Here is a 26,578-nt window from a genome sequence, read left to right as displayed (position 1 = left end):
ACTTTTGTTCAATTAAGCAACAACATGAATTGATTTATGTTGGGTTACCATAGTCAGAATGGTGGGTGCAAACTCTAAAATGACAGGTGAGAGAGAAGTTGGGAACAGCAATTTCACATTTTCAAACATGACCTAAAACAAGCAGGGAGAAGGCAAAGTACTAACCGGATAACAAATGATGATGGAAAAGGGAGAGGGAGCAATAGTTGGAATGCTATATTGAAGTAGGAAGAGAACTTTGAAAATACTGTGCTGAAAGAGAAATGTTGATTTTAGAGACCTTCAGATTTTGAGGGCCTCATATTCCGTTCATGTTGAAATTATCTAACTTTTCACCCTTTTTTGACTCTCAAAAATTCAGCAATCAGAGCAATTTTTTGGAATGTCCCTGGACTATCACAGTATTGGAAACAAAGTTAAAATACAGCATTGTACATATTTTTCTGTTTAATGTTATGAAATTTGATTTACAGAATTTGATGGAGAGCGTCTACCTTGACAATCCCATTTAAGTAAAAGGGTTTATACTTTCACAATTTCAATTTGTGTGCAGAATTTTAAAAAAAAATTAATCTTCTAATTAGTATTGAATATATTAATATTTAATTGTTCTGTTAAGGAGGACAAGGGAAAACCAACGTTCAGAGATCATCGTAGAATACAACAGTTTCAGTGCTGGGCAGTTTGCATACACTCAGTTTATCTCTAAGAAACAAATTCTCTTCCTGGATGCTTCATCTTGCTAATGAGCAAACAGAAACAGAACAACACCCTTCTTTCTATGTCGTATTTCTCTTCTCTTCCTCCCCTTCCTGCCACTGGCAGAGGAGCAGAAGTCTTCCCAGGCCTCCGCTATGTTTGCTGATGTTACTTTACACTTCATAATCCCGGTTCCTAAAACAAAAATAATTATGAAAAATATTCACATGCTTTCTCCATGGCATCATGTTCATTTGTGCTGACTCTGTCTTCTGGCTGCTACTGAAAAAGGCTTCACTGTTTTAAAGTTGAATTGAAGAGAGAAGATGTGATCACCCTCTTACACTGTTTAATCTATGTCAAGAACTTTTGTTTCTTTTTGTTTCAGCCAATCTGGCCCTTCTGAGGCCCTTGAGGTTTTCCACCAGTTTCTTTTGTAACAGACGCCTACACTTCTCCCATACTCTGTGTCCCAATAAATAGCCACTGATCCCACCACCACCCCCAAATAAAAAGGTAAATGGAGTTTACATCAAACTGGTGCTGCATCAGGAGAGCCTGGCACCTCACTCTCCGGGAGCCCTCATCCTTGCCCTCCATCCTATGGATGCAAAGCTCTTCCTTTTGTAACCATAGCTCCCTCTCTGATGATCAGGAAAGCTCAGAAGAATGTAAGCCCACTGGGACACCCTCTCTGAGGAGGGGAGTGTGCTGAGAAAGTGTAGTTTGCAGAAACCAAAACCAGGTGATTGGCAGCCCCTACATCCCACCTTTCTTACTCATTCCCGTTTGTCGCTTCTGGCCATTTCTCTTTCTGATTTTCACTTCTGTTAAAGCAAATTAAATATGGCCTGAGAAGGACTCTGTACTTCTATATCTGAGCCGTTGTGGACAAACTGTAACCTAATTTAATAGGTAAACAAGATTGAAAACTGGCCGAGAGTGGTGACTCATGCCTGTAATCCCAGCACTTTAGGAGGCCGAGGCAGGTGGATCACCTGAGATCAGGAGTTCAAGACCAGCCTGGCCAACGTGGTGAAACCCCGTCTCTACTAAAAAGACAAAAATTAGCTGAGTGTGGTGGTGCATGCTTATAATCCCAGCTGCTCGGGAGGCTGAGGCAGGAGAATCGCTTGAACCCAGGAGACGGAGGTTGCAGTGAGCAGAGATTGCACCATTGCACTCCAGCCTGGGTGACAAGAGTGAAACTCCATCTCAAAAAAAAAAAAAAAGATTGAAAACCTAATTTAGGAGTATGCACCTGTAACAACAGCTGAGTCTTGGTCAATCCCAGCATCCATACTTCAACCATTCATCCGCTGCCGAATGTTCAAATTGTGTTCAAATAAGGCAAAGGCCAAGCTGTACCAATCCAGTTCTTCTGTACCTCACTTCCAATTTCTGAACATCATTTCTTTTTTTTTTTTTTGTCTATAAATCTTCTTCCACCACTGGCTGCGGTGGCATCTCTTTGAATCTGCTGTGATTCTGGGGACTGCCCAATTCGCAAGTCATTCATTGCTCAATTAAACTCCTTTAAATTGAATTTGGCTGAAGTTTTTCTTTTAAGATTCCAAGTTAAGTCCCAGTAGACCACTTATTTTATCTGTGCTTTGGCTCCTATTTGTCTGTAAAAATGGACGTGATACTTAGCTTGCCCCCACGATTTTCTCTCTGGAATCTAATATCGGTTCTCTCAATTCCACTGCCCCCTCATCCTTCCATCGCGTCCCAATCCTAGCTCAATCTCACTGTTCATCTTCTTGCTCCTTCGCCTAGAGAACTGAACTCTACTGGAGAAAATAACAACACAATCATACTGAGAGATGCCTTTATGTTTTCCAGTCTTAAGTTTGCCCTGAAACTTCCCTGGAAATCCTTCTTCCCTTCCGCTCTCTTTCTTCCCTGCAGAGACTCTTTCAAAGCTTCTCTCTTCTCCCTGACCCCTCTGCAAACCCCCTGCTCACTCTCAGCTAAAGAGCTTGCCTCCTGCTTTACAGAGAAAATAGATATATACGTGGCATTGCTGTCTAACCCAGAGAAGCCTGTCAAAGCAAAAAGCTGAGAGTTTCTCTCAATTCCTTTCTCTCTTTCAGCCAGCTTCGATCATCCACCAGGTCCTCTCCCATTCTGCCACTTGGGTCTCTCTTTAGTGGGTATGCCTCTCTCCATCCCTGTAGCTAGTATCTTAGAGCAAACCACCCTTATTTTTCTTCTGCGTAATTGCAGTATTCTCCTGAACGTTCTGTTCTGTCTCGCTTGCTCCCCAATTTATTCTCTATACTGCATTCTCAAGGATATTTTAAAAATACAAATGTTACTTCCTTGCTTAAAACTCTTCAGCGACTCCCCAGTTGCATTGTCATGAAGTCCACATTCTTGAATGCGGCTGGCTAGGCCCTGTCTGAGTGCCCCCCTGGCCTCCTGTCTCATCCCTGCCTCCTGAGCTGTAGCCTCTAGCTGGATCCATTGAACTGCTTGGATCACTCTCAGGTGCCATGTTCTTTCTTCCTCCCTGACCCTCCTTGGCTTGGTGGGGGAGGGCTCTCCTTTGCTGATCCCCTCCCCCTAGTCCTGCCTCTCATTCATTTAAGTTAATTAAGTCACTCAAATATTTTAGGGTAGATGGATAAATACTAGATCATTCCCACTCATCCTTAAGGAATTTGCTTAAACTTCACCTTGCACCAAGATTCTGGGTTAGGTGCAGTGTACACATGCATCACATGCGTGCACCCACAGCATCCTACATTCACCTCTGTCATAGCACTTATCACATTCTTTAGCGAGCTCCCTAAGGTAGCCCAGACCACACTTGGAGAAACACTGCCTTAGCATCTCACGTGCTGCCTGACATATTCAATAGATATTGGTCAAGTAAACCAACCCTTGCACTATTGTTGTTATTGTTACTGATGACAACTTTGTATTGCTTCATATGGCTTAAAGCACGTTTATGGCAGAATAAGGGATGTGCAGACACACTAAACAGTGTGTTGGAGAGATAACTTGCTAAGTGTCTCATAAGTTAGCCATTTAGGATGAAAGATTCTCGGACAGGCAGTTGGTCAGTGTGATCTCAACAAGGACGATGTCATGGGTTCCATCCCTCTGCAAATCCAAACCACAGGCTCTATTCCCAATCTGCAAAGGCCTAGCACAAAGGGCTCCTGTTTAGATGGAAAGGTACAGATCTATCACCACCTCTTGGAAACAGTCCAAGGTGCATCTGAAGGTTCACTTGGGGGGTTTGTTTAGTTTTTTCATCAATATGGGAAATGATTGGGAAGGGTGCCTCATGCTCCCAGCTGGGCTCTTTGTCACAATGCTGAGTTGGTTGCAAGGGGAGTTGTTTTGTGGTTCTGAAAAACAACCGCCTTGTGACACTGTGGACAAGCTTGTGCAGCTATTTGGCTCACTGGGATAAATGGCCAAGCTTGTTACTTTCTCTCCGTAAGCACTGCTAAGCTACATTCAATTCACCTGCATTTTTGGAGCTGGGAGGAGAAACTAGTTGGGGGAGAAAACTTTCTTCAGTGAGAGAGGTTTAAATATTATTTTCCTTGCCAAAACAAACAAAGTAAACTTTTTTGTGAGAAATTTCTGAGCTGTGCCTCTTCCCTATTACCTGTACCTCATTATAGTATATTCCTGTCTTTAAGGAGTTCACAGTCTGATTGGGACTTTCAAATTGCTGTCTCTTAAAGGTTGGGTAATAATTGAAAGGTAGAGCAGGGAGTTCCATGGAAAAGTGCACCTGGGTAAGGAAAGCCAATCCTGAGAGTGGTTGGAGAGAGTGGTGTGGTGGGGGGTGGGGAAGAAAGGGAGATGGAGGAAGATGAGGTCCGCCCTGGGTGCTCCATGGGAAGCAGTTTGGACTCAATCATGTAGGTAGTGGAGATCCATCAACAGTTCTTCTGAGTAGAGATAACATAATCAGAACTGTTTAAGAAAGAAAACTCAGGGGACAGTGTGAAAGATTCTTGAGTAAAATGTATGAGATTAAACTTAACGGTGATAAATATAAATTCCTTTTTACAAAAATCAGCTGTACTATACCAGAGAGGTGTGACTTATCAGCCATTCATGTGAAAAAGAACTGAAGGTTTTAGTTGGCTGTGATCAACGTGAGTCAATAGTATACCATGACTGCCAAAAAAGCGAATGCAATCTTAGGCTACATTCGTGGAAGAATAATGCTCCAAACAAAAGAAGAGAAGAGTCCTTCTGTCTTCCCATCTAGGCAAGCACAGCTAGAATATTATGCTCAGGTCAAGATATTCCTACCTAGAGAAAGCTGAGCAGAACTGGTGAGATCAATGAGAAACCTCGTTATATAATGAACAATTAACTTGGGATATTTCGCCTATGAGAGAGGATTTATGGATGTTCAGGAATTGCTAGCATTCTTTAGATGTTTGAAGAGGGATTAAATGGGCTCTGATGCTTTCAAAAGGCGAGAGTATGACCAAGTAACTTTCTAAAAAACTCGATGTATCCAAAGACCAAATGAACTCCCTTCAGTTTCTCATCCCATGAAATGTTTCCGCAAAGGCTGAATGATCTACAGTGAGAAACGGTACAGAGAGGATTTATGTCCAGATTCAGAGGCTTAGGTCAAGACCTTTGAATATCCCATTTAACTCTGAATATAGATTATGACTTAAGAAAATATTTTACATCCAACAACTCCAATAGAAGAGGGCTTGTGTTGGACACTGCTTAGCAAGATCGCTGAGTCTTCCAGCTAGCTACGCAGGAGCCCATAACTTTGGTGAAACTCTTTTAGGGAAATCTTATTTCTTGCTACCATAAGAGGAGCACCCTTTTTAGCCACTGAACATAAGGATGTCACTTAACTACCAAAGAAAAGCAAGGCAGAGGAAAAAGGAAAGGAGTCCCTAAGTCTTTCTGAGTCTCTGCTTTGTATTAATGGATGACATTTATCTATATTTGTAATGATACCAGACACGATATGGCAGTCTGCGTGTAGGAGTTGGGCTCTAGTTTGTCACCAGGCTCTGGTGGTGCCAGCTCTTAAGTGGGTTCTCCACTTCTGCTATTATCTGTCTAGTTCCATCTCTCTCATTGCACACTCAAATCTCAAAAGTGCCCCGAACTATCTTTGTATTTTAGGGGCCTTGGATTCTTCCTTTGAAAGTTGGATCAATGTGAGAAAGAATAAGATAAGGCATATATAAACATGTTTTATAAATGGCTAAGTACTATATAAGTGCTATTATTAATAATCATAATTGGCCGGGCGCGGTGGCTCAAGCCTGTAATCCCAGCACTTTGGGAGGCCAAGACGGGCGGATCACGAGGTCAGGAGATCGAGACCATCCTGGCTAACATGGTGAAACCCCGTCTCTACGAAAATATACAAAAAACTAGCCGGGCGAGGTGGTGGGCGCCTGTAGTCCCAGCTACTCGGGAGGCTGAGGCAGGAGAATGGCGTGAACCCGGGAGGCGGAGCTTGCAGTGAGCTGAGATCCGGCCACTGCACTCCAGCCTGGGCGGCAGAGCAAGACTCCGTCTCAAAATAAATAAATAAATAAATAAAATAATCATAATTATATTACATTATTAGTGAAGTAGACTTTTGGAGCCAGTTCATCCTGTCACTCGGCAAATATGTGGGTGCCTCTATGTGTCCAGCACCTTCCCAGGCTCTGAGGATATGGTAGTAAACAAAATAGACACAAAATGCCTTCTAAAGCCCAGACAACTGACCTACAAATACATCTTTAGAGCACAACCCAGTTGTAAGTTAGGGACTTCCTGTACTAACTTTGGTCAACTGTCAAAGTCTCCAAGAGCACTGAGGGTCTATGTATTTACTTAGCACTTTTGGACAGACATTGAGTTAGAGGACAACATCAGTCTTGGCATTTAATAGTAGATAAAGTGAACACAAGAATTGTATCTTTTCATTAAAGCAGTAGCCCAGTCATCTACCTAGACAGGCAATAATAGAGTGGGAGTTAGGTTTAGATAAAAGTGAACAAATTAGAGGTACAAAGAACAATTCATGTCTCTTCATTCCATATTTAGTTTGACATATTTACTGTGACTTTACAAATTCTTTTTAAACTGTGTTATGAATGTCAAGTACAAGATAAGGAACTATGTTTTAAAAGATATTTTTAGACAGCAATGTTATGGTAAGATACAAGTATGAGCTTAAAGTAAAATGTCTTATCAAAACTGAAAGAAATGTATCCACCTACATCTGGTTGGTATTTCAGACTCATGAAGGAATTTCCAAGTGATTCTGTTAAGAGGCTGCTCTGCAGTGAGTGAGTGAACGAGTTAGATTTCTAGCCCTCCTCTGGCTTCCCTTTCGGGACTTGCCTTTATTCTTTTATTAGGGATAGACACTCCTCATGATTTATATGACAGGTTAATATGCTTTAAAAAACCTCTCTTAAGGTCTTGTTCAAGTTAGGGAGTTATAACATGTGTAAAAGATTCTCAATTTGAAGTACTGCAATCAGAACTCTCACACACACTGGTTTTCCAAGAACTTTATAAAACATGCACCAGGCACAGGTAGAAAGTGACAGCCAGGAGTTCAGTGATGTATTATTTCTGCTGCTTTTTTAGCTCTTTATTTTGGCGGGGCCAGGGGACGGAATCTCGCTCTGTCACCCAGGCTGGAGTGCAATGGTGCAATCTCAGCTCACTGCAACCTCCGCCTCCTGGGTTCAAGCGATTCTCCTGCCTCAGCCTCCTGAGTAGCTGGTATTACAGGCACCTGATGCCACGCACAGCTAATTTTTGTATTTTTAGTAGAGACGGGTTTTCGCCATGTTGGCCAGGCTGGTCTCAAACCCCTGACCTCAGGTGATCCGCTGGCCTTGGCCTCCCAAAGTGCTGGCATCACAGGCGTGAGCCACCACGCCCAGCCAGCTCTCCTTCTTTAAAAGCCCACTTAATAAAGCAGTTAGCTACTTCTAGATGCTCTGGCAGGTGCTGTGAGTGTAGCCAAGTGTGTCTGTTACCTATAGAGCTGACTCCAATTGCTGTCATCCTCAAAGGCCATTTTACTCTCCTGCTCAGTTTCCAGTCAGCCTCCGGCATCACTTCAGCTGCTTAAGGGACAGTTACATGTTTTACTGCTGTGGCTCTCCACAACCCCACCCCTCTGTGACCTCAGCTTTGACAACTAGTTGGTCTGTCAGTTTCATTGGCATGTAACCAGAAATATTATTTTCTTATGAACTAAATGATGCAATGACAGATGTTATAGAAATGTGCAGGTCACATCAAAACACTCTAATTCAGATGTGGAAGTGACTCTTTCCTCCCCTTTCTCACCTCCCAAAATAATGACATTGGAACTTCAGTCTTGCATTCTGGTTTTACCATGATTAGAAGTGGGTGCTCAAGAGGCTATGTAAATAATAAGTCTCATAAAAACATATTTTTCTCTCTCATGTTACCGTCTCCACTCAGTCAGCTTTATTTCTTCCCCAACAGCTGTGTTGCAAATACTCTAGGTCTTTTAAAATCTGAATATTACATTATGGAAAAATCTTTGAAATTTATGTGGATCAAAAAAATAAAATTGGAAAAAGAAAGGTTCAGAAATAGAGGCTAGAATTCACCTGACATCATGGAAGGGAAAATGTCTAGAAAACACCGTCATTAGTAACATGTGCTTAGAAGTTACAGAGAGGTCATTTGCTACTTAGCAAGAGTGGTAAATGGTGTAGAAACTATGTGATATGAGACATTATAGATAATTTACCTGGAGAATAGAAGTTAAGTCGTTGACTGCCCTTAAACCTTTGAAGGACCTTCATATTGAAGATAAAATAGACTTGTTTTTTTGTTTGTTTGTTTGTTTTTTGTTTGTTTTGTTTTGAGATGGAGTTTCACCCTTGTTGCCCAGGCTAGAGTGCAATGGCATGATCTCGGCTCACTGCAACCTCCGCCTCCCGGGTTCAAACGATTCTCCTGCCTCAGCCTCCCGAGTAGCTGGGATTACAGGTGCACACCACCATAACCGGCTAAATTTTTTTTTTTTTTTTTTTTTTTTTGTATTTTTGGTAGAGACAGGATTTCGCCATGGCCAGGCTGGTCTTGAACTCCTGACCTCAGGTGATCCGCCCACCTTGGCCTTCCAGAGTGCTGGGATTATAGGCTTGAGCCACTGCGCCTGGCCAAAATAGACATTTTGTATAGCTCCAAGGCCAGTATTAGGAGTTACAGGGAACAGACTCTAGCTTAACACAGAAGAACTTTTTGATAATTAGACTTTTCTAAACCTGAAACGTGCTGCCTGATGAGGCTGTAGGAGCTAGTAGAGAATGAATGGGTATCAGCCATTATAGAGGAACTTCTTGCATTGAGAAATTTCAGTTAAATGACCTCATGTTCTCTTCTGATTATTAAAAATATTTTGAGCTGTTTCTAATACCACTTTTGATAGAGATCAATTTTCAAGAATTAGAGGACAATTGGAATCTTATGCATTATTAATTTATCCATTTTTGTATCCAGAGTCTGAGTGCCTGATACAAAGCATTTCCTCAATAAGTAAAGTTTGAACCAATAAACAAGTATTTCTTTATGAAAAGGCTTAAGGTCACAGAAACTTAGGATTTTTATCTTATTTAATTATGGCTTTGTCATTATTTAAAAATAAAAATGACACTGATGATGAGAGACACAGTCAGAATTTATATGAGCCACATTTGCAATTGATTCATGTTAGAAATGCCTTTTCTTATCTAAATGTATAAGAAAGAAACAGTTTTAGAAGCCGAAATGAGCGTTAGATTGTTTGCCAATTTCTCTTTCGAGCCCAGAATTTCTACTGTGAGCTTTCTTGCTCTGTAAACCCAATGCTTATATATCCTGAAAAACTCTGTACTTTCAGCTCTCCTATATAAATCTCTACTCCATGAGCAAAAGGAGACAGACAATTTCACAGCATTTACTGTTTTCTGTCTCTATATGAATCATATGAATTAGACTCACCTGTCTTTCAGTTAAACTGATCATACTTCAGTACATATAGGACAAAGTAGAGAGAAAAATAACTGCTTTTTACTTTTAAAGCCAATTGCTGGTCTTTATTTCTGCAAGTCTTTTTTTCTGACTCAGCCTTTAGTTCTCTCTCTTAATTCAACGCTTGCAACTAATCCTCATACTTCAAACTGAAACTTAATGGGAAAAGATACATGAGATTCATCTAGACTGAGAAAAACCTTTCATGATGGTGATCAATACTTATCCTCAAGGTCTCCTACAAGTGAAGGACAAAGTGGCCCTATGCTGCCGAGTACTAGAGTAACAGCAAATATTTGTCTGTGGCTAAGGGCAAGTTGGAGGTCCCTTTGAAGTCTGTTTGGTAGCCAGGATCTCTCTACTAGGGTAACAGCATTTAAAACTTGAAAGTTTTTTAAACCTTAATCAGCACACTGGGGTTGCTCCTGATAAAGGCTCTTGAATGAAAAAAATGGAAAGTACATTCTAGTCTAAGTTTGCATTTTGGAAATCCCCAGTAGGCACACACATGTTCAACAAGAAACTCAGTTAGTTTTAACATCAAGCTAATTGCCAACTGTGGTGGTTTTCTGTGGCACCCAGTCAGGGAACGTGTTTAACATATATAATATGAATAATGGACATGTATATATATGCATTTTTATAAGGAAGATTAATTAAGGGTATAAACAGGAGGTAATAAAATAACTTTAATGACTTAAACATGAAAAAATGGCTAAAAGGTTTTGCCACCATGGGTAAGTTCACTAGCATTTGGTCTCATTACAGTTGAAGAGTTGTCTTACTCTTTTTTTTTTTTTTTTTTTTTTTGAGAGGAGTCTTGCTCTGTCCCCTAGGTTGGAGTGCAGTGGTGTGATCTCGGCTCACCGCAAGCTCCGCCTCCCGGGTTCACGCCATTCTCCTGCCACAGCCTCCCGAGCAGCTGGGACTACAGGCGCCCGCCACTGCGCCTGGCTAATTTTTTGTATTTTTAGTAGAGACGGGGTTTCACCGTGGTCTCGATCTCCTGACCTTGTGATCTGCCTGCCTTGGCCTCCCAAAGTGCTGGGATTACAGGCGTGAGCCGCCGCGCCCAGCCGAAGAGTTGTCTCACTCTTAAAAAGGGGGATAAAAGAAAAAAGCTATGTGTTAATAGAAATGTAGATATAATTAGGTAGACTTAAAGAATTATTCTGGATGCTCACAACTAAGTGTTCATAGTTTATCGTTTTTCTAGTGTGACTACGTTTTATAGGTAAATTAGACAACATAGGTGACTCTTCCAATGTCTTTTAATGCACTTTACTTATAAGAATATCTCTTTTGGGCCGGGCGCAGTGGTTCATACCTGTAATCCCAGCACTTTGGGAGGCCGAGGTGGGTAGATCACTTCGGATCAGGAGTTCGAGACCAGCCTGGCCAACATGGTAAAACCCCATCTCTACTAAAAATACAAAAAATTAGCCGAGCGTGGTGACAAGTGCCTATAATCCCAGCTACTCTGGAGGCTGAAGTGGAAGAATCACTGGAACCCTAGAGGTGGAGGTTGCAGTGAGCCGAGATCGCACCACTGTACTCCATCCAGCCTGAGAGACAGAGTGAGACTCTATCTCAAAAAAAAAAAAAAAAAGAATATCTCATTTGTCCTGCCTCGGGAAAATTCACTTTTGCTATGCACAGAATTTTACATTCTGCATTAAAATACCTCGATATTACAGTTAATTGACTGAAGCATGGAAGTATGCATAGCTTTGTTCTGATCCTATTGAATGACAGCAGGACCAAAATGAAAGTCTAGGAACTTTTAACCCAAGAAGTGAAATATCTACCCAGAGCTGTTGTAATTTTCATTTACTTCAGGGGGAAAAAAAGGATATCTGCAACACTATAGTTTCTGCTATTTAGATGCTGTGCATACCTCCTAATACAACAAATTATATAGGAAGCGATTCTTGCAACTTTCATTTGCTTAAAGGAAAATCAATCTCAAGTAGAATCCTCTCTCCTTTAAGGAAGAAAGGGAGATGGAGTAAAGAAGGAATAAGAAAGACAGAATAACTACATTTTAGTGTTCAAACTAATCTCCTTAAAATCAGATTGATTTTTCCTTTTGTCTTAGTGCTGACACTCCAAAAGTCCCAATCTCTTAAAACTTATCAGTTTGAAATGAGATTTCTGCTTCTGCTCATGAGGGATTAACTGCTACAGGAATGACTGCCCGCCTCTTCTTTCCCCACGACAAACACACAGCTTAAAGGAGAAAACAAACAAACAAACAAACAAAAAAAGATGATACAATTGTTTTCAGACATTGGCAACAGGCAGCACAAGACTGTACTCTGAGAAAGAAGAAACAAACATAACAATCCCTACAATTGCCCCAATTGCTGACGGGACATTTCCAAGCCACCACATAGGAAGGAGAACCAGAGTCCAGTGGACTCACTAAGTTGAAGAGAGAGAGATGAGTCCTCAAGGAGGCCAGGGCAGCTGGAATTTGTTGGGTAGAATATGGGGAGGAGCAAGTTACATAAGAGAAGTCCAGAGGTCTGTACACAAAGGTCTCCTTAAGTTTTTGGCTAAATACTAAGCTGCATATATGTGAGGTAAACTCTAAAAGAGTGAATAAAGAACTGTCAGAAAGTAGTAGTTGAATCATTCTTAATATTCCTCTGAGGCTGCGAATAGTTCACTTTCTCACTGTCTGGACTGGAAAGACCTCATAATTCACAGGCATCTGGTAGAGCCCTCAGAAAACTTTTGTAATTGGGTTAAATTAGCACTAAAATAAAGGCAAAACTGGATTCACCCTAAAAAAAATTTACAGCAATCTTCAAAAAGCTGAACGTGATCTCAAATAAATTAACTGCATGTCTAAACAAAGTCTAACCCTTTTTAGAGAAATAAATCAAAATCTATCAAGCAAAAATGTAAAATTCACAATGTCTAATGTTTAATAAAAAATTACAAGGCATGAAAGTATGACTCCCAACCAAAAGAAAAATTGATGAATAAAAACATCCAGAAATGACACAGCTGGTAGAATTAGCAAACCAGAACATTAGATCATCTACTACAAATATACTCCATATGTTCAAGAACATGAACATGTAGAAGAGAGAAATGGAAGATATTTTTAAAAGAGGTAAGTGAAACTTCTAAAGATGAAAAATGTAATATGTGAAATAAAAAAATATACTACAAGGGGCTGGGTGCAGTGACTCACATGTGTAATCCCAGAACTTTGGGAGGCTGAGGCAGGTGGATCATTTGAGGTCAGGAGTTCTAGACCAGCCTGGCCAACATGGTGAAACCTCGTCTCTACTAAAATACACAAAAAGTAGCCAGGTGTGGTGGCAGGTGCCTGTAATCCCAGCTACTCAGGAGGCTGAGGCAGGAGAATTGCTTGAACCCAGGAGGCAGAGGTTGCAGTGAGTTGAGACAGAGCAAGACCCCATCTCAAAGAAAAAAAAAAAAAAAAAAAAATTTTTACCAGGGACTGACAGTAGATTAGATAGTGCAGAGGAAAAGTTTGGTGAACTTGAAGGCATAACAATAGAGACTATAAATTAATGAATCACAGAGAGAAAAGAGGATTAAGTAAAAAGAGCATCAGTGAACTGTGGGACAATATTAAGTGGTCTAACATTTGAGTAATTGGAGTTTAAAAGAAGAAGCTGAGGACAAAAAACATCTTTGTAGGAGTAACAGGAAAAAAATTTCCAAACTTGGTGAAAGTTATAAATCCACAGATCTAGGAAGCTCAATAAACCCCAAGTAAAAAATAAAACAAACTGTAAAGAAAAGCACATCAAACAAAGTTACCACGCTGATTCAATGAAGAAAGGTTTATCTTTCTAATAAACAGTGCTGGATTAATTAGACATTCATATGTGAAGGGACAGAAAAAAGAACCTCAACGCTTAGTTCAACTGTAGAGAAAAAATAACTCAAAATGGACTACAGACCTAAATGTTTAAGAGCTGAAATCTATACAACTTCTAGGAGAAAATATTTATGACCTTGAGTTTAGGCAAAAATTTCTTAGATGGGACACAAAAGACACAAACTGTAAAAGAGAAATACTGGTAAACTGAACATCATAGAAATTAAAAACTGGATAGGCACAATGACTCACGGCTGTAATCTCAGCATTTTGGGAGACCAAGGTGGGCAGATCACCTGAGCCCAGGAGTTTGAGAACAGCCTGGGCAACATAGCGAGTTCTCATCTCTACAAAAAATTAAAAAGTTAGCCAGGTGTGGTGGTGCTTGCTTGTAGTCCCAATTATTTGGGAGCCTGAGGTGGGAGGTACACCTGGGCCCAGGAGGTTGAGGCTGCAGTGAGCCGTGATCGTGCCACTGTTCTCCAGCCAGCCCAAGTGACAGGGCAAAACCCTGTCTCAAAAAATAAAATAAAATAAAAACCTATTGCTATTAAGACACTGTTAAGGAAAGTGTTAAAAGGAAGCCACAGATAGAAAATATTTACAAATCATTACAAACTGAATATATATTTACATATCATAATTCATAAGGAACTCATAACTCAATAAGGAGAAAACAAGAATTAAAACTGAGCAAAAGATTTGAACAGACACTTCACCAAAGAAGAGGATGCATGTCAAACACATGAAATGGCGATCAGCATCATTACTCAACAGGGAAATACAAATTAAAACCACAGGGAGATACTGCTCACATTCACCAGAAAGGCTAAAACTCAGAAGACTGATAACACTAAATGTCGGAGAGGAGGTATAGCAACTAAAATTTTCATCATACATTGCTGCTAAAAATGCAAAATAGTACAACAACTTTAGAAAACACTTTGGCAGTTCCTTATAAATATACACTTACCATACCACCTAGCAATTCCTCTCCTAAGTACCCGTGAAAAATAACTTACATGCTCATAATGACTTCTGTGTGAATGTTCATAGCACTTTTATTCATTACACCCAGAATCTGTAAACAACCCAAATATCCATCAACTGATGAATGAATCAACTGCCAAAATTCTTCAATCAGTTCTTTCTTGCTTCCATTTACTTGTCTCATGCTCTTTCCTGAATCCTTTATAGCTGTCCCTTATTCTATCTAAACCCTCAATAGTCTTCTGTTATCCAGCCAAACCCAGAAAGGTTTTTGTAATCTCCTTTTTTCTAATAAATTGCATTTGCCATTGTTAATTCCTTTTTTTTTTTTACTTTGCATTCTCACTTCCTTGGGCTTCTATGATAATGAATTTTCACTGTTTTCCCATATTGCTCATGGATCCCTTTTTTTAATATATATATTATTTTTGGCTCTTCTCCTTTCTGACCTCTAACCATAGATGGCCCCCAAAGCTCAGCCTTTAGTTCTGTTTTTGTTCCAACATTCATTTCTTTGCTTCTCACATGTGACTGTTCTTCCCCTGCTCCCCACTACATCTCTTAGTCTTCAAACTGCCTTTACCATGGTTCAGAGTCTTTTCTTTGCCTGAAGGGAAGGTCTGATCATTTCACTCCCTGATCACTTGCTATGTATTCTATAACCAAACAAAGTCAGCTGTGATGTAATGGTAATAGCACTGAACTTAGACTCCAACAACCTGGGTTCAAGTACTGGCTCTGCCACTTACTAGCTAGGTGACCTTGGATAGGTTAATTAACATCTTTTCAGAGTTTCTGTATCTGAAAGATGGGAATGGATAATACCACATCATAGATTTACTATAAGGATGAAATGAGATAAAGTTTCTGTATCTGAAAGATGGGAATGGATAATACCACATCATAGATTTACTCTAAGGATGAAATGAGATAAAAATTAAAACAGTTTATAAAACATAAGTCATTATTAAGCATGAATATGAGTTTTCAACAAATATATGTTAACTCATATATGCCAAGCATTGCCTACACTCTGATGGGCAAGCAGACAAGGTCCCCTGCACTCATGTCTCACTCACAGTCTAGAGAGAAACACAAGCAATTAAGCAAATTTAAAAACAGACACGGTATATTCTAAGTCTGGAAGAAATAACAGGTGCTTGAAGTAGCACATAGAAGGAACAGGGATATTCAGAGAGCTTCCTGAATAAAGTTACATCAAAGATGACATCTAAAAGATTGGCATGAGTTGGCCAAGTAGAGGGTGGGAGCGGAATGGGTGGCAATGACAGAGAGGTGTGGCAAGTGATCCAGCTAGGGAATAGCATGGGCAACAGCTGGGAAGGCAGCAAGTTCATGGAGCTTTCTAGGAACAGAAAGGGGATCTTGGTATGGCTGGAGTGTAAAGTTGGGTACAAAGAGAGGGAGAAACAGTGGGGAAGAATGGGCAGGGAAAAAAACCAAAGAGATCATACATGCGATTTCCAGCATGGGTCAAGCAAGCAAGAGATTGATGATCCAAGATGAAGTAGCGGGGTATTCTAACTGTGGGCCAAGCATTGTGATAGGAAATTGAGGTGATCAGTATTGAGAAGTTACCCAAGTAGACAGACAGCATCCAACAGGCCTGTCCATGAATCCTAGTCACCGAGCTGTATTCCCCAGGAGGACTCAGTCCCAAAGAAGGGAGATTGACAAAAACAAGGCAGGTTCCCAACAAAAAGCGACACAACAATCAATTTTATTTATAAAGGGCAGTGATTTTTCAAGACATTTCCACGTCTCAGACCTTTGAAGAAAATGGTCACTACATCTTTGCAAGCCAGGCAGAAGCAGGTATCACTACTTTTATCCAGTGTTCAGTTAATCACATCCATTAACAGAATAAAGGTGGGAGAGTTAGTCCTATCCATTATTTGGTTGACAAGTGCTGATGGTATCAGTCATATATAATATTTTCTTTAATCCTATGTTTTAAATTTAATTTTAATCCAGGAATGGCTAGCTCCAAAACAAGTATAAAATGGAATATAGTGAAAAAATCATTAGGTTGGAGGTTAGGATTTGGTTTCCAGTCTTAACTCCGTCACCAACCTATTGATTGACACTTGGCAAATCACTTCAAGTCCTCAGAGCCTCAGTTTCCTCTAATTGGACTAGCCCATTGATTGCTAAGGACGTTTCTGACACTCAGATCCTTTGACTTCAAGTCCTGAGGGCAAAAAGAAAAAAGGCTAGGATTCCACATGTATTGAAGAATGTTTAAAATTTATTTTTACCCCCGTCTTTATTTCTAATTTGTTTTCTATCTTGTTTCTCATTCCTCACAGTTCTGTCATTTCCCTTTTCCCTGAAGATATTTACGAAGCTGCCTTTGCATCACTTTAAAACTGTAAATATGCCCTTGAAACATGCAAAGAGGCTTTTGTGTACTTACAAATCGAGGTTATTATCGTACAAGTAAGTCACTTGAGTGCACTGCATTCCTCAGCTTGCTCCATTGAGAGCTTTATTAGGTTATATTGTCCTATCTCGGAAGATAAGACTTTCCCACTTTAAAGGGTGGGCTATCTGATGAAACAGTGTGCCGAATGCTCCAGAGTATAAGCAAAAGGATTTTGGTGCTGCCCAAAAGACAGACACACTTCTCTAAGACAAGTAGGTGCTTCACTTAAAGGGGCACAGTCAAGGACAAATGTTCTAAAATTAAACCAACCAGCTGCAGACGCCCACATGTCAATTATGCTGTCTTCTTGTCCAGTCTTCTCTTTCCATGAAACCAGAATTCCCACTCACTACAACCCTGGAAACTTCACATACTTCCAAGCGGCCACCTATCCATGGAAGCAGAAAGCCTGTTTTGGAACATACTAGGATACATGTACTCATCTGACAGAATGTTGCAGTGAGCTGAGATCACGCCTCTGCATTCCAGCCTGGGCGACAGAGCAAGACTCTGTCTCAAAAAAAAAAAAAAGAAAGAAATAGGTTTTACTATGGAGGTGATTTGTCTTTTCATTAGATTATATTAGGCAAAAGTTCCAGGGATTTCTCCCGAAATGTTTGTAGTCATTCCTGCAGTTGGCGCAAATTTATTACTGAAAATATTCAAATATTCAATACTTTTTAAATGCTATCTTTGAATAATGTAATGAATAACTAATAAGCTGATTAATATTAAATATATGGGTTTTTTTTCTTTTCTTTTTTTGAGACAGAGTCTTGCTCCGTTGCCCAGGCTGGATTGCAGTGGCGCAATCTTAGCTCACTGCAACCTCCGCCTCCCGGGTTCAAGTGATTCTCCTGCCTCAGCCTCCTGAGTGGCTGGGACTACAGGCGCGTGCCACCACACCTAGCTAATTTTTTTGGATTTTTAGTAGAGATGGGATTTCACCATATTGGCCAGCCTGGTCTTGAACTCCTGACCTCGTGATCCGCCCACCTCGGCCTTTCAAAATGCTGGGATTACAGGCATGAGCCACCATGCCCGGCATATTAAATATATTTTTTCTATAAAGTAAAATTGTGCTAGTTATGTTGGAGGGAGTATAAGATTACCATAAAAATTAAGATATTTTTAAAGTGATAAAGTTTATTGTGAGGCAATATGTACCTAGAAGTTTTGCTTATTAATGAAATGTACATTATAAAAATAAATTTTTATTATAGTTATTCCATTATTTTTATATTGGAAAATCAAAATAAACCTGTATTGACATGATTCAGATTCACTCATTCAGTAACATTATTGAGAATTCATAAGATATTGTATTAGATGTTGGGGATATATAAGGATGCATCAAAACATAGCATAAACACACACAAAAAATATAAATAGTCCAAGCACAGTGGCTCATGCCTGTAATCCCAGAACTTTGAGAGACCAAGGCAGGAAGATCTCTTGAGGCCAGGAGTTTGAGACCAACCTGGGCATCATAGTGAGACTTAGTATCTACAAAAAATAAAAAAATTAGCTGGGCATGGTGGCAATCACCTGTAGTCCCAGCTACGCAGGAGGATTACTTAAACCCAGTAGTTCAAGGCTGTGGTGAGCTATGATCATGCCACTAGACTCAAGCAAGACATTGTCTCTGGAAAAAAAAGAAAAGAAAACAATACTTAACATATATAGGCGATCATAATAATAGGTATCATAAATTATTTGAAAAGTTATAATGGGAGTTTACTGGTATACTCAGAAACAAATTACTAAAACAGAATTATTGAATAAACATACAAAGTTTAGATGCTTATATTTTCTTTTTCAAACTTTGCAGGAACTTATTGGTTTTTCAGGCCTTTCTATCTACTAAATATAACTATACTTCTAACTTTATTATAAAACATCCAATATGCCATTTCTATATATTTGAGTACAAAAATAAAGGCTTAGTTTATGTACAGTTTTAGAAACTGTGTTTTATAAAAGTTAAGCCGCCTTGAGTTTTTACATGTCACTTCTCATCAAGGATGGGTAATAAGGACCAGATTTACCCTCCCACCAGAAACAAGTAAAAAACTGGACAACATATGTGAAGCAGTTGTTTTAAAGTATTGAACATCAAGTAGAAGAGGAAAATGATCCCTGGGAGAAGGGAAACAAATGAGGTGAGCCCTACAATTACTCCAGCTTACTGCCTAGAGAGGGTGTCCAGTCTGCAGTGCAGGGAAGAGGAACCTACATAGAGCTTGATGAATTTCCTGACTTAAGGACTCAAGAATCTGGGAAAGACCAAGAGAGCTAGAGTTTGCAAGGTAGAGTTCCCAAGAAGAGAGTACTATATTGGAAGAGACTTTCAGAGATTTGCAGATGGTCCTTCTCAAGTCTCCAGCTGAGAACTGTTCTACACATGTCCAAGAAAACTACCTGAAGCCAGAGAGAAACACCCTGAAGGATGGAGGGAACAATCCCCAGAGGTAACATGGGGCCAGCAATAGACAGACAGTGTGGGAAACCTTGTAATTCATTGTTGGAGTAATTAGAAGGGTATCACCTCAGTAGAGGGGCAGAATTAGCCCTATGCTAGAAAATGCATTGATCCCACATAACAAAATGTAAAAACAAACCTCAAAGTGATCCAGCTATTTCCAAGAAACTGAATTGCATCCCGAGAAAAAACTCAAGAATACAAAAATATTCAGCACCCAACAAGGTAAAATTCACGATACCTAGCAGCCAATCAAGACCTGCAAAAAAACAGAGAAATGCAACTCATAATAAAAAGAAAAATCAATAGAAACAGACACAGAAATGACACAAATGATAGAGTTAGTAGCTGAGGAGTTAAAAACAGTTATTATCACTGTATTTCTTATGTTCAAAAGGTGGAAGAAAGATGGAGCACATTAAGCAGAAGCATGGAAAAGATAGCAAAAAAAAAAAATTGAATGACCATTTTCGAAGATTCTGATGCCTGAGATGAAAAATACACAACAAACAGAATTAGTAGACTAGACACTGTAGAAGAAAAGATTAGTGATGTTTAATACATGGCAATAGAAATGACCCAATATGAAACACAGGGAGAAAAAAAGCCAGAAAAAGAAGTGAATATAGCATTAGTGAGCTCTGGGACAGCTTCAGGCAATTTGGTACATGTAGTTGGAACCAACAAAGGAAAGAAGGGAGAGGAGGGGAACAGAAATTTTTAACAAATAATGGTTGAAATATTTCTAATTTTTATAATAACTATAAATCCATGGATCCAAGAAGTGCAACAAACCTTAAACACAAGAAACAAGGAGAAGTCTACTCCCAAACACATAATAATCAAATTGTTTAAAAAGTAATGGTAAAAAGAAAACCAGAAAAGCAGCCAGAGAAAAAAACAGCACGTTACATACAGAGGAACAAATCTAAGAATGACCGAAGTTTTTTGCTGGAAACAATGTAAGCCTGAAGACAGTGGGGGCAGAAACTTTTAAGTGCCAAAAAAAAAAAAAAGAAGAAGAAGTCAACTTAGAATTCTATACCCAGCAAAAAATATTTTACAAAAATGAAGATGAAGTCAAGACTTTTTCAGACATAGAGAAGCCAAAAAATAAATAAATAAATAAGTTTTTCACCAGCGTCTAGACTTGCACTGAAGGAAATCCTTCAGACAGAAGAAAAATGATACCAGAGGGATATCTGGACCTACAAAAAGGAATGAAGATCATCAAAAAGGAAAAATAGGTGAATACATGTGAAATGCCTTTTTTAATTTCTAAAATCTCTTTAAAGGTAATTAGTTGGCTTTTTAAAGCCAAGGTATTAATAGTGTGTTGTGGAGCTTATAACATATATAGAAGTAATATGCATGACAACAGTGCAAAGGTTGAGGGGAGGACTATTCGTAGTTTCTTATACTATATGTGAAGTGGTAAATATCATCAATGACATTAAAGGTAAAAGATGTAAACATCCCCATTAAAGGCATAGATTATAATATTGGACAAATTTTTTAAAAAAGATTAGGTATGCTGCCTGTAAGAAGCCCCCTTTAAATATAAAAACATAGCTAAGTTAAAAGTAAAAGGACAAGAAAAGGTATACCCTACTAACACTTTAAAAGAAAGCTTGAGTGGCTATATTACTATCAAAGTAGATTTTAGATCAAAGAATATTGCCAAGGATAAAAAGGGACATACACTGATAAAACAGTCACTTCCTCAAGAGGATATAACAATCCTCCATGTTGACAGGGCACGGTGGCTCACGCCTGTAATCCCAACACTTTGGGAGACTGAGGCAGGTGAATCACCTGAGGTCAGGAGTTCAAGACCATCCTAGCCAAAATAGTGAAACCCTGCCTCTACTAAAAATACAAAAATTAGCCAGGCGTGGTGGCAGGTGCCTGTAATCCCAACTACTCAGGAGGCTGAGGCATGAGAATCACTTGAACCCGGGAGGTGGAGGTTGCAGTGAGCTGAGATCGTGCCATTGTACTCCAATCTGGGGGACAAGAGCGAGACTTGAACTAAAAAAAAAAAAAAAAAAACCAACAATCCTCCATGTTTATGCACCCAACAACAGGACTTCAAAATACATGAAGCAAGACCTGTAGGGAGAAATAAGTTGATAATTATAGCTGGATATTTCAATACTTTTTCAAGGATACAAGGTGCATTATCAAGACAGACCGTATACTGAGTCATAAAACAAGTATTGATAAATGTAAAAGGATTCATAACATACAAAATATGTTCTTTGGCCACAATGAAATTAAGTTAGAAATCAATAACAGGAAGGTATCTGGGAAATCCCCAAATAACTGGAATAAACACACTTTTTATTCCAATTATTCAAAGAAGAAATCAGAAGGAAATCAAGAGTATTTTGAAATTGAATGAAAATGATAACACAGCATATCAAACTCTGGGGGGATGCAACTAAAGAAGTACTTAGGGGAAAGGAAACATCTCAAATCAATGATCTTCAAGTCCAACAGAGCTTAAAGGTAAAATAAGCAGTGAATTATTTTTAAAAAGTCAAATCAATGATCTAAGTTTTCCCTTTAAGAAACTTGTAAAAGAAGAGCACATTAAACCCAAAGTAAGCAGAAGAAAGTAAATAATAAAGATAAAAGTAGAAACTAATGAAAAAGAAAAACAGAAAAACAATGGAGAAAATCATTAAAACAAAAAGCTGCTTCTTTAAGAACGTGAAGATGTCTAGTATTTCAAGGACTATTAAAGAACAAATGCAGTTATGTTCCTGAAGTTACTGTTTTTAGTAAATAAGAAAACTAGATCAGAAACTATGGGAAAAATTTGTATTTCTTGGAGTGTTTGCTGTGCCTGCCTGATCCTTTTTCTTAAGAATATGAAAGATCTTGTGTGCTACTATACAGAAGAAATCCATAAAGCATTTTGAAATGTATTACATATTTTTATATAGTGTTTATACATAGATGTGTGTGTTCACATTGTTCTCATCAAGAGTGCGGAACTTGTGGTAAGAGCATCTTGCTATCTGTGTTCTTCTAAACTCTAGACCCTGTTTGGCTTCTCCTCTTAGAATGATACTTGGAGAAATAGTTCATTCATTTATTCATTCAGCAGTCATTATGAAATGCTACAGTGTGCCAGACTGTGGGACGTGCTGGGGAGCACAGTTGTGAACCAGACCAACAGGATCCCTGCCCTCTGAGCACTGAGTCTGATGTCAGATACAGACAAGTAAATAGGCAACAACAATAGACCAGTGTAAGCGTGCCATCATGGAAGGAACGAGTTCCAAGGGAGTCCACAGGACGGCCTTGGAATATTCCTCAAGCTAGCAGCTAAAAAGACTTTTTAAAAATATGATCACATTTATTATTACAAATTTTTATAATTCAACATAGGCAATATAATGTTAGGCATGGAGCAATATGTTAAGGTATGAGTTCGATTTTCAAAGAATTCCTTGACTATTACGTACCTAATATTTACTCCTTATTCTGTTCACACTGTATTGATGCTCTGTTTAAATTTTCATCTCAAAGTATAATTAAGAGATATAGAATGCTTTTTTTTTCCTGCTACCCCGCCTGGCTAATTTTTGTATTTTTAGTAGAGATGGGGTTTCACCATGTTGACCAGGCTGGTCTCAAACTCCTGACGTCATGATCCACCCACCTTGGCCTCCCAAAGTGCTGGGATGACAGGCATGAGCCACCGCACCTGACCTAATTTTCCATCTTCTTATTAAGAATTTTTTATGAGTGTTCTAGAATAGAAAGATCATATAGGTCATTTTCACTTGTTCAGAACTTTGTAAGGATTTCCATGTTACACTGGGGCACAAAGAAATGGCAGAGCCTGAGCCAAGAATCCCCATCCTCAGGCAAAGTTCAAGGGATTTGAGGCTTAGAGAAATAAGGCAAGACCAGGAAAATGTGAAGATTCCAAAGGTTAAGTAGGAAGGGGTCCATGATTCATTCAGAGGGTCAGATATTTTTTAAATTATGCATTTCCTTTACCCATTGATTTCAGCTTTGGAAATGTATCTTCAGGAAATTATTACAGTCGTCCTCCCTTAGATGCAGTTTCACTTACCGCAGTTGCAGTAACCATCAACCATGGTCCAAAAATAGGCGAGTACAATAAATATTTTGAGAGAGAGAGAGACCACATTTACATAACTTTTATTACAGTATATTGTTATAATTGTTCTATTATTTGTTATTGTTGTTAATCTCTTACTGCGCCTAATTTATAAATTAAACTTTATCATAGGTATGTATGTATAGGAGAAACATAGTCTCTATGGGTTCAGTACTATCTGCAGTTTCAGGCATCCCCTGGGGGTCTTGGAAGTCATTCCCAGAGGATAAGGGCTGACTACTGTCTATACATCCACATTGTAGCTACAAGGTTGTTCCCTGCAGTGGGTTACACTGAAGTTGGAAGCAACCTAGTTGCCTAACAATAGCAGCCTGGCTAAATAAATTATGTCATATCCACACACTGTAATTCTAAGCAGGTTTTTAAATTATGTAACGGTGTTTTTCAAATTTTGTTGTGTATCAGAATCACCTGGAAGGCTTGTTGGAACACAGATTGCTGGGCCCCACCTGCAGAGTTTCTGATTCCGTTGATCTTGGATAGGGTCCAAGAATTTGTGTCTCTAACAAGTTCCCTAGGGGTGCTGTTGGTGTGGGGAACCACTCTCTGAGAACCTCTGATGTAGAGATACATTTATTGACTTGGAAGAATACTCACAAGACATATAAAGATGTTTATGTTGTATTTTATATATATGCGTACATACGGAAGTTTAGGTAGAAAGATATCAAGTTGGCCTCCCTGGTTCTCTTTGGAGGTAGATCATATTGTAGGTACTTATTATCCTTAGTATTTTGCATGACAGATTTTTCTGTAATGAGTATAATATTAACCACCAAAACATAATAAAATTTCGTAATTAAAAAATGCGATCATGAAGTCCTGGCTAATAGCACTAACAAGCCAGAAATACTGATGTATGCTTGAACCTGGTCAAAAAGCTTGATCCCTGGCTTTCTAAATATTAATATATCTTGTTGGGAGTGTGTATTAAGAGGCAGTTGCAGACAGAGGATCAGTGGTGGGCCTATAGATACATTCCCTTCCTTATGGGAACAAAAAATAGAAGAGGCTGATACTATCCTGAGGGCTTCTACGTGTTTTCTTACTTCATTTCAGTCATGCCATACAGGCTTCTTCTGGGGAAGTTTGAAGAAAAACTGGGTGGGACCCAAAGGGCGACCTGCCAGAAGTTGGAAGCATCTGGATTGGCGCACTCTTTGTTTCCTGACGCAGGGTAGATCCATTCCCAGGGTATCAGATTAAGGCGTCTCCTTTCTGGAAAAAAGATTTCATGGTTTAAATTCCCGTTCACTTTTGTGTCTGTGGCACTCTGCTGTCTCCTTTCCAGCACACAGCCTCAGGGGTCATGATGTCCCTTCCCTGCTGATATCCGCGTGCCAACTGTGGTGTCATGCACACCAAGCACAGAGCCGCCATTCAGCTCCCACTGTCTGGGCTCAGGAAGCAGAAGAGCTTCAAAGTTCCTATGGACCTTGACAGAGCTTCCTCTGGCTTTGCCTGTGCAGAACAATTCTCAGGGTGAGGGGGAGATGGAATGGGGTGAGAGAGGGAACTAGGGTAAATGTCAAGGGTAAATACGTGGCGCAGAGAGAGAGACCAAACAGTTGCCACCAAGGTTCAGGAAAAGGAAGGGTGGGCAGATAACGAGGAGAAGGACACCACAGACTTTTCAATGGAGCACCTACTTGGTTAGCAGTGGTGTGTCCTTTTCCATGTCCTTGCATTACTGTGGTTGATAAAATAGGAGGTAGTACATTATTGATATCATTTAGAGCAAGGGTTCTTCCTGAGTGTCTAACAGAAATGCCAGTGTTTGGAGGTCATACTGAGAATAAGTACCATATGAAAACCCATAATGGATTCAATTTTTAAAAAATGTTTCAAAACAGAAAATCAGGTTCTAGTTCAGGCTGTTGTTAAAAGAAAAAGATGTTACTTCTGTACTGACTTTTGAATATATGACATATTGTTTGTTGGACAATTTTATTTTCTGATAAGCTTCCTTCCACCACTTTGCATATGGATAAATGGGACAGAATCTGATTTGAGTTTAAGATACAACATTTTTTAAGCTTTAAAAGTTCAAAACTAGCTAGAAATACAAATACCGGTTAATTATTCCGTTATTTCTTACTATTGTCATGATACTGGTGCTATAACATGACATTGAGTAGGCGAATGAATTTAGGACCTGACATAAGGAAGTTATCTGGAATTCTCACCTATTACCCAAATGCCAAGAACAATGCTAAATTAATTAATTTGTTTAGCAAAAATTTATTGAATACTTACTATGTGCCAGCCACTGTCCTAGGATACATCTGTGACTGCCTACATGAAGTTTATGGTCTGGACTGGGAAGACAGTAAATCACTAAACCACTACAAATATAATGTCAGATGGTGATAAGTACTAAGAACAAAAACCAGGCAGAGCCATTATAAGGACTTTGTATCTTGTTCTGAGGAAAATGGGAGGTCTTCGGGTGGGGGTGGTTTAAACAAGGGAGTGACACGATCCAATCTCTGTTTATAGAGAACCACTCTGGCTACTGGCTGGACAATGGGCTGCAGAGGCCAAATGTCTGCTGAATTATTACCCTTACCCTCTCCTCCAAAGTTATATTTCATTGAGGACAGGTCTGTACCAGTAGACCTTGGAGATGTGATCTACACGGTCGATTCTTTCCTTTTTATACTTTTGGTGTGAAATTGATCTCTAAGGTGATACTTTTATATCCAAAAAGAGAGAGTTATATTTCTAGGCAAGGTAAATCAGATATCACCTCTCTGCCTACAGTGTCCCAGTGGCTTCCGCTGTAGTCAGTATAACTGTACTGTGACTTCCACAGGGCTCCATTCATGTTGATCTCACACCTGCTCTCTGTCCACCTCTCCAGCCACTGTATCTTTGTTCACTGGTCTCCAGTCACACTGACTTTGTTGTTCTTCC

General features: G+C 39.4%; 1 protein-coding gene and 1 long non-coding RNA gene across 4 annotated transcripts in view; one reads left to right on the top strand and one right to left on the bottom strand.

The window, feature by feature from the left end:
* The window catches only part of NTN4 (netrin 4), a 122,234-nt gene that overhangs the window by 13,664 nt on the left and 81,992 nt on the right, over nt 1–26,578 (top strand). The window lies entirely within an intron of this gene.
* LOC141408083 (uncharacterized) lies at nt 439–17,241 on the bottom strand. Its single transcript, XR_012420517.1, has 2 exons — nt 17,010–17,241; nt 439–894 (listed from the first exon to the last, which is right to left on the bottom strand). It is a non-coding gene; the product is annotated as an uncharacterized lncRNA (long non-coding RNA).

Source organism: Macaca fascicularis, chromosome 11, assembly GCF_037993035.2.
Source record: "Macaca fascicularis isolate 582-1 chromosome 11, T2T-MFA8v1.1".
NCBI lineage: Eukaryota > Metazoa > Chordata > Mammalia > Primates > Cercopithecidae > Macaca > Macaca fascicularis.
This window is presented reverse-complemented; position numbering and strand designations above follow the sequence as displayed.